Source organism: Triturus cristatus, chromosome 3_1, assembly GCF_964204655.1.
Source record: "Triturus cristatus chromosome 3_1, aTriCri1.1, whole genome shotgun sequence".
NCBI classification, from domain to species: Eukaryota; Metazoa; Chordata; class Amphibia; order Caudata; family Salamandridae; genus Triturus; species Triturus cristatus.
In genome coordinates, this window is record NC_140583.1 from 1,018,473,031 (window position 1) to 1,018,490,515 (window position 17,485).

Below are 17,485 nucleotides of genomic sequence, written 5' to 3' on the forward strand. Positions count from 1 at the left end.
GGCTACTTCACCAATCACACCTCACTTTCACACACAAGATAAATGTCCCTATCTCAATTATGCTGTCAACAGAGTCTCACAACAGTCGCAACAAAGCTTTAGCAGACAATACAGTGCCTTTTGCATTTTTTAATATCATCCAAGGACCCAATAACAACTTCAACTTTTCCATGTTAAGCTCCACATTCACACAACATTCAAAACATTGTTGCCAAACACACATTCTCTATAAACACCACAATCTAAGTACAAATCATTAGAAAGTGCTGCCCTCTTAATACTCACACCTCCGCTGTTACAACTCTTTCTCTATCTGCTGGAACTCCGCCGGTCCTCTATAATGAAACATCTTTTGACTCCTGAGGACCCCTATGGAGTCACCACTGGAAGCCGGGGACCCCCAAGCAATTTGTATGATATAAATTTCAAACATTAAAACAGTAATTCGGAAAAAGTAAACACACGTGTGCACAATAAACAAATATTCAAATTACTAGGAATTTTAGTATTTTATATTGAAAGAATTTGCAAAAAATGAAAACTTTTAATGGGAATGTTGGTGCTGCATCTCTGTGACTAACTCTTAAACGGTTGGTTTTATTTCGCAGTACGAGGCTCCTGCTCTTGCCAGGGCCAGACTGGGAACCCAAAGCAGCCCTGGCAAATATTTTCAGACCAGTCCCTATACGGTGCACACCAGGTGCAGTGAGTGAGCCTGACCACTACAAAGGGGGCTTTGGGAATTCTCCTCCCAAGAAAATTTTGAAACAATAGTGCATTCTACAGCACATTTATCATTACATGTTGAATTATATTAGCTTTTAAAGAATAGCAAATGATGACCTTACTATTCACCACGATACGACAATCTTTGTTGAGGTTCTTCAATGAATCCCTTATCACCCTCCAACAGTGTCTCTCGTCTCTCCATAGCCTCTCTGTCACATGTATTTCATTAGTTTTATAGCATGTCTCATACCATTGTAGGAAGTCAGAGCACCTTACATCACGCACATATAGAAACAATGAATCATATGTGTAAATCAGTGTATAGAAAATCTAACATAAGATAAAGGGGACTACAAGGTGTAGGATTCACATGCCATTCATACAGATAGGCATTTTTAAAGATTGTTTGGTCTGGAGAAGCACACACTCAGGATTCAGAACATAACACAATGGTTAGCATTGACTTTAACAATAAGAATGTATTTCCACCCAAATAAACCTTTTCAGCTGTATCTGGATAATGAAAAACTGGGAAAAAATATAAGTTACTAACTTGTACCATGCAGTTTGCAAGCAGCTCTTTGATGACAGTTTATAGGTCACTGTGGTAAATTACGATGGTCACTTATGAACTGCCCAGTAATAAAAGAATCTCTGTGACAAAAGCAGTAACTCACTGACCTATGCCCATAAAATACTGTTTTTAGAATGCATGATACACGTTCTTTGCAGTAGGCATATTAACCCTCTGTGCTACATTAGATAACTCAGCTGCCACTGGACAAGACTCTCATCTCTCTCCAGCAGGCACATTAATCACTGGTGTTATCTTGACACTTTTATTGTTGCTCAAAAACTGCTATTCATACAAGGAACTTTGCAGTGCTTTTAAAACTGCAGCCTGAGGACCCCCGGGAATGTGTCACATACCCCTAGGGGTTTGGGAAACACTGGTGTAACCCATTTGGCCGCACAGTGAGGACCCGAGATTCGATAAATGGAAATAAATGTAGGTTTATTACAAATTCAAAGCCAAACTGATGTACAGCAATCTCAAGAATATATTGTAAAATTAAAGAATCACTATAGACAGACCTAATCGTCTAACAAAGTTTAGTCATAATAACATTAAGCATACAAGGAATTCAGGGGCATATTTACAAGGGCTTTATCTCCGCTTTTTTGGCGTAAGAAGCCAAAAAAGCGGAGATAAAAATATCGCCCTATTTACAAGAGGATGCTAACATGCATAATCGTATGTTAGCACCCTTTTTCCCAACGCCTCCCTTTGCATCTCTAATGAGATGCAAAGTGGGCATCAATGGGCGTTCCCCGGATGGACTACCTTGCAAATATTGCTGATGTTCACATCGCGATATTTACAAGGCAGCCCACAGGATTTTAGCACACGTTAGATTTTGCCGAAAACTGCGGTTTTCGCCAAAAACTAACATCTGCTAAAATCCAGACTTACCTATGCTTTACATAGGGGGTGGATTATGCTGATACGACCACAGGATCGTATCAGCAAGGTTATCGCCGTTTTGCAGGGAACATCGCTGGAAAACCAGCAATGTTCACTGCAAAACAGCAATAACCTCGCTATCTCTGGAGTTTTTATCGCCCTGGAGAAACGTGTTGTTGATAACGGGCGATACATTCCAGAGATAGCCTGCGATAAATAATTTATCGCTAAGCACGACCATGTTGATAATATGCCCCTCAGTAATCACAATACAAAAAATAAGAAATAGAATCTGATGATCAGTATATCATTAGCGGTCTTCTTGCCTATATAGGAGTAAATCTAAATTACCAAAATTAAGCCTAAACTAAGTAGCACTAATTGGGGAAAACCCTAATTAGATCCAGTAAAGCAGAAAGGTGTCAGGATTGCAGTGACTTCTGTAGAAGTTCTCAAAAGCAGGAGTATTGTATAGCATAACACCACACAACAGAAATATAGCAAAAAGGTCTGTGCCCCTCTATGTCTCAAGGGAATCTGACTAAAGCTAAAGTGTGACCACTAACTAAAACTTCACAGAGCATTTAGGAATCCCACATTACGTGTCTTATTTCTTTTTCACCTTCTCACAGTAATACTATGCTGTTTCACTCAATACTACCATCTCTTGGTCTGAACACATCCTTGGATTCCTTCACGTTTTCAGATATTCATATGCATTGGGGTTCTCCCTTTTTAGTTTTTGCGTGCACAGCACTTGGGCTGTGCTTGTGAAATCTATTCTTTTTAATATATCTTGAAAGGAACTTACATTCCGCCTTCACTTTTTATTGGCCTGTTTGCTTGCCAATTTACTTTCCTCCATTTCTACTGGTTGTAGCCTATTCTACCTTTTGCATCTCTGTTATCAGTTTCCCATGGCCTACCTACTCATTCCCATCTGCGTTGGTGGTTAGAACATTTTTCTTTTGGTTAGTGCTGTATACCGTTTGCTGTTTACATTTTGTTATCTTTCCCTCTACACATATTATATTGCTAAGCTTTACTACTAAACCTGGCAGCCACAATTGCTGCCACCTTGCAGTTAAAAGGGACTTTATTTAAATGGTGCAGAAGGTGCAGTGGCACTGGGGCCAAAAGAACTACGGGCCCTACCAAACTCAAATTATCGCAAAATATTCAATACTAAACAGTAACAAGTGCAGTTGTTTAGCAGGCACTAGGGTCATGATTACAATGGTGCAGTGGGACTCCGCCAAAAGTTGCAATTTCTCCCCTAAACACCAATTATTGCTATATTTCACTACTAAATAGGCAGTCATAAATGCAGGTATCTTGCCGGCACTAGGATCATGGTTTGAATGGTGCAGCAGGTGCAGTGGCATCGTGGTCAAAAGATCTAGGGACCCCACTAAAAACAGGTTCGGGTGAACTTTTACTACTGGACAGACATTCACAAGTGCAGTTATCGAGCAGGCACTACAGTCATGAATACAATCGTGCAGCAGGTGCAGTTACCCTAGCACCAAAAGTTCTAGGCACAACACTGAACCACTAAACACCAAATATTGTTATATTTTACTAGGGAACAGGCAGTCACAAATTCAGATATCTTGCAGGTACTAGGGTCATGATTTGATTGGTGCAGCAAGTGCAGTGGCGCCGGGCACAAAAGTTGTCAGAACTTCAGTAAACTTTTAATATTGCTATATTTTACTGATAAACAGGCAGTCACAATTGCAGTTACCTTACAGATAAAAGGGGCAGAATTTGAATGGTGCAGCAGGTGCAGTGACTCTGTGGTCAAAAGCTCTAGGAACCTCATAGACACTGATTATGGCTATAATTTACTACTAAACAGGCAGTCACAATTGTAGTTACCTTGCAGGTAATATGGTCATGATTGAAATGGTACGGCATACACAGTGGCACCGGAGCCAAAAGTTGTCATAAGTCCTCTATACACCAAATATTGCTATATTTTACTACTAAAAAGCCAGTCATAAATGCAGTTATCTTACTGGCACTAGGTTCATGATTTGAATGGTGCAGCAAGTGAAGTGGCACCGTGGTCAAAAGTTTAGTGACCCCTCTAAACGCAAATTAATAAAAAACTGTTCTTCAAAATAGGCAGTCATAAGTGCAAGTATCTAGTACGCACTAGGGTCATGATTTTAATGGTGCAGCAGGTGCAGTGCACCAGGAGTAAAAGCTCTATGCACCCCACGAAACACTGATTATTGTTCCGTTTTGCAACTGAACAGGAAGTCACAAATGCAGTTATCTTGCAGGCTCTAGGGTCATAATTTGAATGTTGCAGCAGGTGCAGTGGCACCAGGGCCAAAAGTTCCAAGAACTCCTCTAAACACCAAATAGTCACAAGTGCTGTTGCCTTCGCAAGCACTAGAGACATGATTTCAATGGTGCAGCAGATACAGTGACCCCACGGTCCAAAGCTCTAGGAATCCCTCCTAACACAAAATATAGCTCTATAGAGACAGTGGTCACAAGCGACCTTACCTTGCAGGCAGTAGGATCATGATTTGAATGGTCCAACAGGTTCTGTGGCACCGGGGCCAGATGTCATTACTCCTCTGAACACCAAATATTGCTATATTTTACTACTAAACAGGCAGTCACAATTGAAGTTACATTGCAGTTAAAAGGGGCATGATTTGAATGGTGCAACAGGTGCTGTGGCACCGTGGTCAAAAGCTCTAGGGATCCCACTAAACACAAAATATTGATTAATTGTACTCCTAAACAGACAGTAACAAGCACAGTTATCTAGCAGGCACTAGGGTCATGATTACAATCGTGCAGCAGGTGCAGTGACAGCGGGACCAAAAGCCACTAAAAACCTAATATTGCTATATCTTACTACTAAACAGGCAGTCACAAATACAGTTATCCTGCAGGCACTAGGATCATGAATTGAATGGTGCAGCAGATACAGTGGTACCGGGGCTCTTTGATGACAGTTTATAGGTCACTGTGCTAAATTACGATGGTCACTTATGAACTGCCCAGTAACAAAAGAATCTCTGTGACAAAAGCAGTAACTCACTGACCTATGCACATAAAATACTGTTTTTTAGAATGCATGATACACGTTCTTTGCAGTAGGCATATTAACCCTCTGTGCTACATTAGATAAATCAGCTGCCACTGGACAAGACTCTCATCTCTCTCCAGCAGGAACATTAATCACTGGTGTTATCTTGACACTTTTATTGTTGCTCAAAAACTGCTATTCATACAAGGAACTTTGCAGTGCTTTTAAAACTGCAGCCTGAGGACCCCCGGGAATGTGTCACATACCCCTAGGGGTCCACGAACCACAGTTTGGGAAACACTGGTGTAACCCATTTGGCCGCACAGTGAGGACCCGAGATTCGATAAATGGAATTAAATGTAGGTTTATTACAAATTCAAAGCCAAACTGATGGACAGCAATCTCAAGAATATATTGTAAAATTAAAGAATCACTATAGACAGACCTAATCGTCTAACAAAGTTTAGTCATAATAACATTAAGCATACAAGGAATTCAGGGGCATATTTACAAGGGCTTTATCTCCGCTTTTTTGGCTTAAGAAGCCAAAAAAGCGGAGATAAAAATATCGCCCTATTTACAAGAGGATGCTAACATGCATAATCGTATGTTAGCACCCTTTTTCCCAACGCCTCCCTTTGCATCTCTAATGAGATGCAAAGTGGGCATCAATGGGCGTTTCCCGGATGGACTACCTTGCAAATATTGCTGATGTTCACATCGCGATATTTACAAGGCAGCCCACAGGATTTTAGCACACGTTAGATTTTGCCGAAAACTGCGGTTTTCGCCAAAAACTAACATCTGCTAAAATCCAGACTTACCTATGCTTTAAATAGGGGGTGGATTATGCTGATACGACCACAGGGTCGTATCAGCAAGGTTAGCGCCGTTTTGCAGGGAACATCGCTGGAAAACCAGCAATGTTCCCTGCAAAACCAGCAATAACCTCGCTATCTCTGGAGTTTTTATCGCCCTGGAGAAACGCGTTGTTAATAACGGGCGATACATTCCAGAGATAGCCTGCGATAAATAATTTATCGCTAAGCACGACCATGTTGATAATATGCCCCTCAGTAATCACAATACAAAAAATAAGAAATAGAATCTGATGATCAGTATATCATTAGTGGTCTTCTTGCCTATATAGGAGTAAATCTAAATTACCAAAATTAAGCCTAAACTAAGTAGCACTAATTGGGGAAAACCCTAATTAGATCCAGTAAAGCAGAAAGGTGTCAGGATTGCAGTGACTTCTGTAGAAGTTCTCAAAAGCAGGAGTATTGTATAGCATAACACCACACAACAGAAATATAGCAAAAAGGTCTGTGCCCCTCTATGTCTCAAGGGAATCTGACTAAAGCTAAAGTGTGACCACTAACTAAAACTTCACAGAGCATTTAGGAATCCCACATTACGTGTCTTAGTTCTTTTTCACCTTCTCACAGTAATACTATGCTGTTTCACTCAATACTACCATCTCTTGGTCTGAACACATCCTTGGATTCCTTCACGTTTTCAGATATTCATATGCATTGGGGTTCTCCCTTTTTAGTTTTTGCGTGCACAGCACTTGGGCTGTGCTTGTGAAATCTATTCTTTTTATTATATCTTAAAAGGAACTTACATTCCGCCTTCACTTTTTATTGGCCTGTTTGCTTGCCAATTTACTTTCCTCCATTTCTACTGGTTGTAGCCTATTCTACCTTTTGCATCTCTGTTATCAGTTTCCCATGGCCTACCTACTCATTCCCATCTGCGTTGGTGGTTAGAACATTTTTCTTTTGGTTAGTGCTGTATACCGTTTGCTGTTTACATTTTGTTATCTTTCCCTCTACACATATTATATTGCTAAGCTTTACTACTAAACCTGGCAGCCACAATTGCAGCTACCTTGCAGTTAAAAGGGACTTTATTTAAATGGTGCACAAGGTGCAGTGGCACTGGGGCCAAAAGAACTACGGGCCCCACCAAACTCAAATTATCGCGAAATATTCAATACTAAACAGTAACAAGTGCAGTTGTTTAGCAGGCACTAGGGTCATGATTACAATGGTGCAGTGGGACTCCGCCAAAAGTTGCAATTTCTCCCCTAAACACCAATTATTGCTATATTTCACTACTAAATAGGCAGTCATAAATGCAGGTATCTTGCCGGCACTAGGATCATGGTTTGAATGGTGCAGCAGGTGCAGTGGCATCGTAGTCAAAAGATCTAGGGACCCCACTAAAAACAGGCTCGGGTGAACTTTTACTACTGGACAGACATTCACAAGTGCAGTTATCGAGCAGGCACTACAGTCATGCATACAATCGTGCAGCAGGTGCCGTTACCCCAGCACCAAAAGTTCTAGGCACAACACTGAACCACTAAACACCAAATATTGTTATATTTTACTAGGGAACAGGCAGTCACAAATTCAGTTATCTTGCAGGTACTAGGGTCATGATTTGATTGGGGCAGCAAGTGCAGTGGCACCGGGCACAAAAGTTGTCAGAACTTCAGTAAACTTTTAATATTGCTATATTTTACTGATAAACAGGCAGTCACAATTGCAGTTACCTTACAGATAAAAGGGGCATGATTTTAATGGTGCAGCAGGTGCAGTGACTCTATGGTCAAAAGCTCTAGGAACCTCATAGACACTGATTATGGCTATAATTTACTACTAAACAGGCAGTCACAAGTGCAATGACCTTGCAGGTAATATGGTCATGATTGAAATGGTGCGGCATGCACAGTGGCACCGGAGCCAAAAGTTGTCATAAGTCCTCTATACACCAAATATTGCTATATTTTACTACTAAAAAGCCAGTCATAAATGCAGTTATCTTACTGGCACTAGGGTCATGATTTAAATGGTGCAGCAAGTGAAGTGGCACCGTGGTCAAAAGTTTAGTGACCCCTCTAAACGCAAATTAATAAAAAACTGTTCTTCAAAATAGGCAGTCATAAGTGCAAGTATCTAGTACGCACTAGGGTCATGATTTTAATGGTACAGCAGGTGCAGTGCACCAGGAGTAAAAGCTCTATGCACCCCACGAAACACTGATTATTGTTCCGTTTTGCAACTGAACAGGAAGTCACTAATGCAGTTATCTTGCAGGCTCTAGGGTCATAATTTGAATGTTGCAGCAGGTGCAGTGGCACCAGGGCCAAAAGTTCCAAGAACTCCTCTAAACACCAAATAGTCACAAGTGCTGTTGCCTTCGCAAGCACTAGGATCATGATTTGAATGGTCCAACAGGTGCTGTGGCACCGGGGCCAGATGTCATTACTCCTCTGAACACCAAATATTGCTATATTTTACTACTAAACAGGCAGTCACAATTGCAGTTACAATGCAGTTAAAAGGGGCATGATTTGAATGGTGCAACATGTGCTGTGGCACCATGGTCAAAAGCTCTAGGGATCCCACTAAACACAAAATATTGATTAAGTGTACTCCTAAACAGTCAGTAACAAGCACAGTTATCTAGCAGGCACTAGGGTCATGATTACAATCGTGCAGCAGGTGCAGTGACAGCGGGACCAAAAGCCACTAAAAACCTAATATTGCTATATCTTACTACTAAACAGGCAGTCACAAATACAGTTATCCTGCAGGCACTAGGATCATGAATTGAACGGTGCAGCAGATACAGTGGTACCGGGGCTCTTTGATGACAGTTTATAGGTCACTGTGCTAAATTACGATGGTCACTTATGAACTGCCCAGTAACAAAAGAATCTCTGTGACAAAAGCAGTAACTCACTGACCTATGCACATAAAATACTGTTTTTTAGAATGCATGATACACGTTCTTTGCAGTAGGCATATTAACCCTCTGTGCTAGATTAGATAACTCAGCTGCCACAGGACAAGACTCTCATCTCTCTCCAGCAGGCACATTAATCACTGGTGTTATCTTGACACTTTTATTGTTGCTCAAAAACTGTTATTCATAGAAGGAACTTTGCAGTGCTTTTAAAACTGCTGCCTGAGGACCCTCGGGAATGTGTCACATAACCCTAGGGGTCCGCGCACCACAGTTTGGGAAACACTGGTGTAACCCATTTGGCCGCACAGTGAGGACCCGAGATTTGATAAATGGAATTAAATGTAGGTTTGTTACAAATTCAAAGCCAAACTGATGTACAGCAATCTCAAGAATATATTGTAAAATTAAAGAATCACTATAGACAGACCTAATCGTCTAACAAAGTTTAGTCATAATAAAATCAAGCATACAAGGAATTCAGGGGCATATTTACAAGGGCTTTATCTCCGCTTTTTTGGCTTAAGAAGCCAAAAAAGCGGAGATAAAAATATCGCCCTATTTACAAGAGGATGCTAACATGCATAATCGTATGTTAGCACCCTTTTTCCCAACGCCTCCCTTTGCATCTCTAATGAGATGCGAAGTGGGCGTCAATGGGCGTTCCCCGGATGGACTACCTTGCAAATATTGCTGATGTTCGATATTTACAAGGCAGCCCACAGGATTTTAGCACAAGATTTTGCCGAAAACTGCGGTTTTCGCCAAAAACTAACATTTGCTAAAATCCAGACTTACCTATGCTTTACATAGGGGGTGGATTATGCTGATACGACCACAGGGTCGTATCAGCAAGGTTATCGCCGTTTTGCAGGGAACATCGCTGGAAAACCAGCAATGTTCCCTGCAAAACGGCAATAACCTCGCTATCTCTGGAGTTTTTATCGCCCTGGAGAAACGCGTTGTTAATAACGGGCGATACATTCCAGAGATAGCCTGCGATAAATAATTTATCGCTAAGCACGACCATGTTGATAATATGCCCCTCAGTAATCACAATACAAAAAATAAGAAATAGAATCTGATGATCAGTATATCATTAGTGGTCTTCTTGCCTATATAGGAGTATATCTAAATTACCATAATTAAGCCTAAACTAAGTAGCACTAATTGGGGAAAACCCTAATTAGATCCAGTAAAGCAGAAAAGTGTCAGGATTGCAGTGACTTCTGTAGAAGTTCTCAAAATCAGGAGTATTGTATAGCATAACGCTACACAACGGAAATATAGCAAAAAGGTCTGTACCCCTCTATGTCTCAAGGGAATCTGACTAAAGCTACAGTGTGACCACTAACTAAAACTTCACAGAGCATTTAGGAATCCTACATTACGTGTCTCAGTTCTTTTTCACCTTCTCACAGTAATACTATGCTGTTTCACTCAATACTACCATCTCTTGGTCTGAACACATCCTTGGATTCCTTCACGTTTTCAGATATTCATATGCATTGGGGTTCTCCCTTTTTAGTTTTTGCGTGCACAGCACTTGGGCTGTGCTTGTGAAATCTATTCTTTTTAATATATCTTGAAAGGAACTTACATTCCGCCTTCACTTTTTATTGGCCTGTTTGCTTGCCAATTTACTTTCCTCCATTTCTACTGGTTGTAGCCTATTCTACCTTTTGCATCTCTGTTATCAGTTTCCCATGGCCTACCTACTCATTCCCATCTGCGTTGGTGGTTAGAACATTTTTCTTTTGGTTAGTGCTGTATACCGTTTGCTGTTTACATTTTGTTATCTTTCCCTCTACACATATTATATTGCTAAGCTTTACTACTAAACCTGGCAGCCACAATTGCTGCTACCTTGCAGTTAAAAGGGACTTTATTTAAATGGTGCAGAAGGTGCAGTGGCACTGGGGCCAAAAGAACTACGGGCCCTACCAAACTCAAATTATCGCGAAATATTCAATACTAAACAGTAACAAGTGCAGTTGTTTAGCAGGCACTAGGGTCATGATTACAATGGTGCAGTGGGACTCCGCCAAAAGTTGCAATTTCTCCCCTAAACACCAATTATTGCTATATTTCACTACTAAATAGGCAGTCATAAATGCAGGTATCTTGCCGGCACTAGGATCATGGTTTGAATGGTGCAGCAGGTGCAGTGGCATCGTGGTCAAAAGATCTAGGGACCCCGCTAAAAACAGGTTCGGGTGAACTTTTACTACTGGACAGACATTCACAAGTGCAGTTATCGAGCAGGCACTACAGTCATGAATACAATCGTGCAGCAGGTGCAGTTACCCTAGCACCAAAAGTTCTAGGCACAACACTGAACCACTAAACACCAAATATTGTTATATTTTACTAGGGAACAGGCAGTCACAAATTCAGTTATCTTGCAGGTACTAGGGTCATGATTTGATTGGTGCAGCAAGTGCAGTGGCACCGGGCACAAAAGTTGTCAGAACTTCAGTAAACTTTTAATATTGCTATATTTTACTGATAAACAGGCAGTCACAATTGCATTACCTTGCAGATAAAAGGGGCATGATTTGAATGGTGCAGCAGGTGCAGTGACTCTATAGTCAAAAGCTCTAGGAACCTCATAAACACTGATTATGGCTATAATTCACTACTAAACAGGCAGTCACAAGCGCAGTTACCTTGCAGGTAATATGGTCATGATTGAAATGGTGCGGCATGCACAGTGGCACCGGAGCCAAAAGTTGTCATAAGTCCTCTATACACCAAATATTGCTTTATTTTACTAATAAAAAGCCAGTCATAAATGCAGTTATCTTACTGGCACTAGGGTCATGATTTGAATGGTGCAGCAAGTGAAGTGGCACCGCGGTTAAAAGTTTAGTGACCCCTCTAAACGCAAATTAATAAAAAACTGTTCTTCAAAACAGGCAGTCACAAATGCAAGTATCTAGTAGGCACTAGGGTCATGATTTTAATGGTGCAGCAGGTGCAGTGCACCAGGAGTAAAAGCTCTATGCACCCCACGAAACACTGATTATTGTTCCGTTTTGCAACTGAACAGGAAGTCACAAATGCAGTTATCTTGCAGGCTCTAGGGTCATAATTTGAATGTTACAGCAGGTGCAGTGGCACCTGGGCCAAACGTTCCAAGAACTCCTCTAAACACCAAATAGTCACAAGTGCTGTTGCCTTCGCAAGCACTAGGGTCATGATTTCAATGGTGCAGCAGATGCAGTGACACCGAGGTCCAAAGCTCTAGGAATCCCTCCAAACACAAAATATAGAGAGACAGTGGTCACAAGCGAACTTACCTTGCAGGCAGTAGGATCATGATTTGAATGGTCCAACAGGTTCTGTGGCACCGGGGCCAGATGTCATTACACTTCTGAACACCAAATATTGCTATATTTTACTACTAAACAGGCAGTCACAATTGCAGTTAAAAGGGGCATGATTTGAATGGTGCAACAGGTGCTGTGGCACCATGGTCAAAAGCTCTAGGGATCCCACTAAACACAACATATTGATTAATTGTACTCCTAAACAGACAGTAACAAGCACAGTTATCTAGCAGGCACTAGGGTCATGATAACAATTGTGCAGCAGGTGCAGTGACAGCGGGACCAAAAGCCACTAAAAACATAATATTGCTATATCTTACTACTAAACAGGCAGTCACACATACAGTTATCCTGCAGGCACTAGGATCATGAATTGAATGGTGCAGCAGATACAGTGGTACCGGGGCCCAAGGCCGTAGGAACCCCTCTAAACTCCAAGGGGTATATTTACAAGCCCTCACTGCCACTGGAGCATCACTTTTTTTATGCTCCAGTGGCACAGTACCATTTTCCATATTTACAAGGGGGCACTAAGCCACTTTGCATGGCTTAATGTCAACTTGTAAGTATCCCCCTTTCCGTCCCAGTCCTCTACGGCAAAGGCACATACAATAAGTGTTGCTGTGGGCATTCTACTGCAACAAAAATAGTTTTTTGACACTGCCCCATATTTACAAGGCTGAGGCAGAACCAAAAACTAGTGCCATGGAATACCAGGCATTAGAATTGCGCCAGGAGGAGAATTTATTAATTTCTTCTAGTTTTTAGTTCGTTCCATGTATGCTGGATTCTGCAGCACACTGAGAAGGTGCAAATCACCATTATTTATTGTTTATGTGCTCTATGGGAAACACAGGGGTGTGTCACTCTGCGAATAAAAAATGTCAGAGCGCGGCGCTGCCAAATTTGTCACAGATCCGTGCTCCTAATTATTTTTCTAAATATCACCCCAAATATTGGTATATTTTACTAGTAAACAGGTAGTCACAAGTGCAGTTACCTTGCAGGCAATAGGGTAATGTTTTGAAAGATGCAGTGGGTGCAGTGCCACCAGACCAAACAGTTGTCAGAACTCCTCAAAACACCTAAGAGTGCTCTATTTTAGTATTAAACTGGCAGTCAAAATTGCAGTTACCTTGCAGTTAAAAAGGGCTTGATTTAAATGGTGCAGCAGGTGCAGCGGCATGTGATCCACAAACTCTAGGGACCCTGCTAAACACAGATTATTGCTAATTTTTACTCCTACATAGACAGTCACAAATGCAGTTATCTAGCAAGTGCTAGAATCATGATTACAATGGTGCAGCAGATGTAGTAACACCGGGACCAAAAGCTATAGGCACACTAGTAAACACCTAATATTACTATATTTTACAGCTTAACAGAAAGTCACAAGTGCAGTTATCTTGCAAGCACTAGGGTAATGATTTGAATGGTGCAGCATGTGCAGTTGCACCAGGTTTAAAAGGTGTGGAACTTTTTTTATTACATCAAGGCTGCACAGTGTTTACTGTTTACCGATACTTATCTTCCCCTGGCTGCACAATTTAAAACATGCTTGTTTAACTCTGCTTTAGTGAGTGGAACTTTTGTGCAGCAGGTGTAGTAACACTGGGATCAAAAGCTATAGGCACCCCAGTAAACACCTAATATTACTATATTTTACAACTTAACACAAAGTCAGTCACAGGTGGAGTTATCTTGCAAGCACTAGGGTAATGATTTGAATGGTGCAGCATGTGCAGTGGGACCGGGTCTTAAAGTTGTGGAACTTTTTTTATTACATCAAGTCTGCACAGCATTTACTGTTTACCGATACTTATCTTTCCCCGGCTGCACCCATTCAAAACATGCTTGTTTAACTCTGCTTTAGTGGGTGGAACTTTTATCTAATTGTCACATTCTTTATAATATTGTTCTGCTAATAAAATAGCATTTTTTCTCTGTGTTATGTGTTTGTCGCTAAGAGAATAAAAAAGTATGTTTCATGTGTTTGTTGTTGGTGCATTATTTAGCGTAAACCTGAATAAAGAGAGTGCAGTGCTTTACAAAAGCATGCTTTGTGATGCCTTGAATGGATGTTTTAACCTTCTTTATCTGTTGAAACAGTTTCTGATTAACATTACAGTGCCAGACAACTGGCGAAGAGTCTTGGATTGTAAACACGGTCATGTACCTGTTCTAAAAGTATTCCTCAAGATGTGTTATTGCAGACTGATTCTTTTACTGGCCGGGAGGCTATATAGTTTCAAGATCAGTGAGTTTGAGAATTCCAGCTGCTGGGCATTGTTGCAAGTGTGTTTGGGGACTGTATGGGATTTGTGCACCTATTCTTTTTTCTTTGGTGTGAGTTCTCCACTTTTTTAACACCGAGCGTTTAGCTTAGTAAGGACGTAGGTGATAAGATTGGCTTTTTATTGGACTCATCTTTACTGTGAAGATTGTGCTGGTCTAGTACCAAAAACATGTCATATTGTTTGCTGTATTTTCTGTTGGCCATGTGGATAAGCAACGTGGTAACGGAGAAATACTCTGTAATCTGAAGCAGGAGGTCTTTCATAATAGTGAGAATTTTGCTGTTCATTTTTCTGTGAATGTAAAATGCATTGATAATTATTTGCATACTTTTAACACATGCTAATGTTGCTTAATAGTTGCTAAAAAGTGTTTGAGTTATCCAAAGTAATTTAAACAGCATCTTGTATTTTCATTGTTCTATAATATAAAGAACATTAACTTCACACGCTTAAAACAGGCAAACGCCTTGTTGAATTTAGCTCGCTTTACGTCTGGTATATTAGCTTAATAATTGCTTAAAATGGTTTGAGCTGTCCAAAGTAATTTAACCCTTTCGCTGCTAGGCCTTCCCCACCGTGCTAAGCCTTTTTTTGGCTATTTGGGGAAGTTCTCGTTTGGGCCCCTGTAACTTTTTGTCCACATAAGGTATCCACACCAAATCTGCGTCCTCTTCTTCCAACATCTTGGAAATTTTAAGCGTACAGAGGGTTTCTTGATTCCCTTGGCGAAGACCTAGAAATTAGCCAAATGACAGCTAATTCTTTTTTTGGCGAAAAAATGGGGAAGACGTTGTGCAGAAAAAAGCATTTGGTATTTTTCCTGCAAATGGTATCAACCAAGGGTTTTTGGTGCTGAAATCGCCATGTTCCCAGCTTTCAGGGACAGACAGACTTTTGTCAGAAAACCAAACTTTGTTTACACAGTTTTGGCATTTTACTTGGACATAGCCTATTTTTGCTACTTTTTGTGCTTTCAACCTCCTTCCAGTTAGTTGTGGAGATGGGTATGAAAGCAATAACTGATTATGGGAAGCTATACATTTCTGACAAGTAGATAATATTCTGAATTCATCAAGGGGTCATTTGTGTGGATCCTTCAAGTTTTTTTTATAGAAACAGTTGAATATAAGAAAAATTGAAAATAAGTTGAAAAATCATCCTTTTGTGCCAACATTTTCAGCTGTAACTTCTTTTAAGTATGATAGATTTTTAAAAACAATAGTGTGTTACATCCGCTGGACCCTTCTGAGTGTGAGGATATATAGGACTTGTAGGTTCCGCAAGAAACCAAGCAACCCAGAGCCATTAACTGAGATGCGTCTTGCAATGGGTTTTCATTGTGTACCCGCTATATAGCAATTAATTTGGTAAAATATAAAGAGTGAATAATAGGTCACAAGGACACCTATGTATTTCTGAAATGGGAACAAAATATAGAGTTCAGAAGCAGTAGCTATTTGCACACCTCTGAAATTGTGGGTACCCATACAACCATTTGAATTATAGGACATTTTTCAAAGTGACTTCTTTTTTACACATTGTCTTACATTTGGAAGGCCGAAATGCATCGAAAGTCAATAGGTAATACCAGTTGCTCTACAGTTCTGTGCTCACTTGTGTGGGTAGGCCTAGTGCCCAGGAGTGGAAATGGGCCAAAACAAAAACAGTGTTTACGCTGTACTTATATTGTTTTTATCCATCCTTTCCCTATTTTCCCCAAAGTTGCACCACTTTCAAGAACACTTATTAGGTACATTTTTTAATCTTTATTCCCTATCATTTACCTAATCTCCCCATTTTATAATACCACTAGTAACAGCACAGTAGATTGCATTTTTGTACATAAACAAGTCCTAACTCTTTAACAGACTTTCTGTAACTTATATTATACAAATACTCAGCAAGTTACAACTTACAACAAAAAAACTCATTATTAATCACATAGGCGAAACCTAAGGCATTTACTAATGTTTGTTTAGGTTAGCGCCTCTCGTCCTTGCCAAAGGTTGTCCTTCCAATCCTCTCATGCACAATGTGCCTTTCACTATGAGATATTGTGAACGCACCTGCAGAAAAGAGAAAAATAGTGCAACCAAGCAAACCTTTATGTTGAAGGTTAAACATTAGAATCCAAAGGCTTAAGGCCTTTGGTGAAGTCAACACATTAAATCACTTCAATACACATTGAAATGCATGGTTATAGATACACATATAGCTTTAAAATAAATGCAGGATACTATTCAAATGAATATGTGAGTATATATGTAATGTCCTCAAAATTATTCAGAATCCATAAATGCAGTTATATATGCAGAATGCAATTTGGTATTGCTACAGAAAAACATTAGTATGCACACTCGTGTAAATGTCTGCATTATACAGAGATTGCACCTTCAGTATTTCGATCAAGTGCACCACTTTACGTTAATGATATTTAAGTACACAAACATATGGCACTACATGCACGTATATATTACATAGTAGTGACGTGAAATGGTGGAGCCAAAATTACGCTGCTCCACACAGAAGCACAGCAAGGTGGCTTGCTGCATTGCCCTGCGCCACAATTTACATGAATATGCACGCCCCTGAGAAGCTTGTGAGGGTCTGCTCATTTCGGTCCCTTTTCTATCTCTTCACTAGGCGCTGAAAGAAACAGGCCGGGACTGTTCCCAACAGGCGCGCAACACCCATTGGGCTCACCGGGCTTCAGTCCCCCCCAGGGCCGGACTGGGAATCAAAACCGGCCCTGGCAGAGTGCTCGGCCGCCTCCCCCTCCCCCACCAACGCGGGGGGTTGTGGATGCTTCCGCGCTCTTTTCCAGGGCCGGTTTTCGGCCGATTTTGTT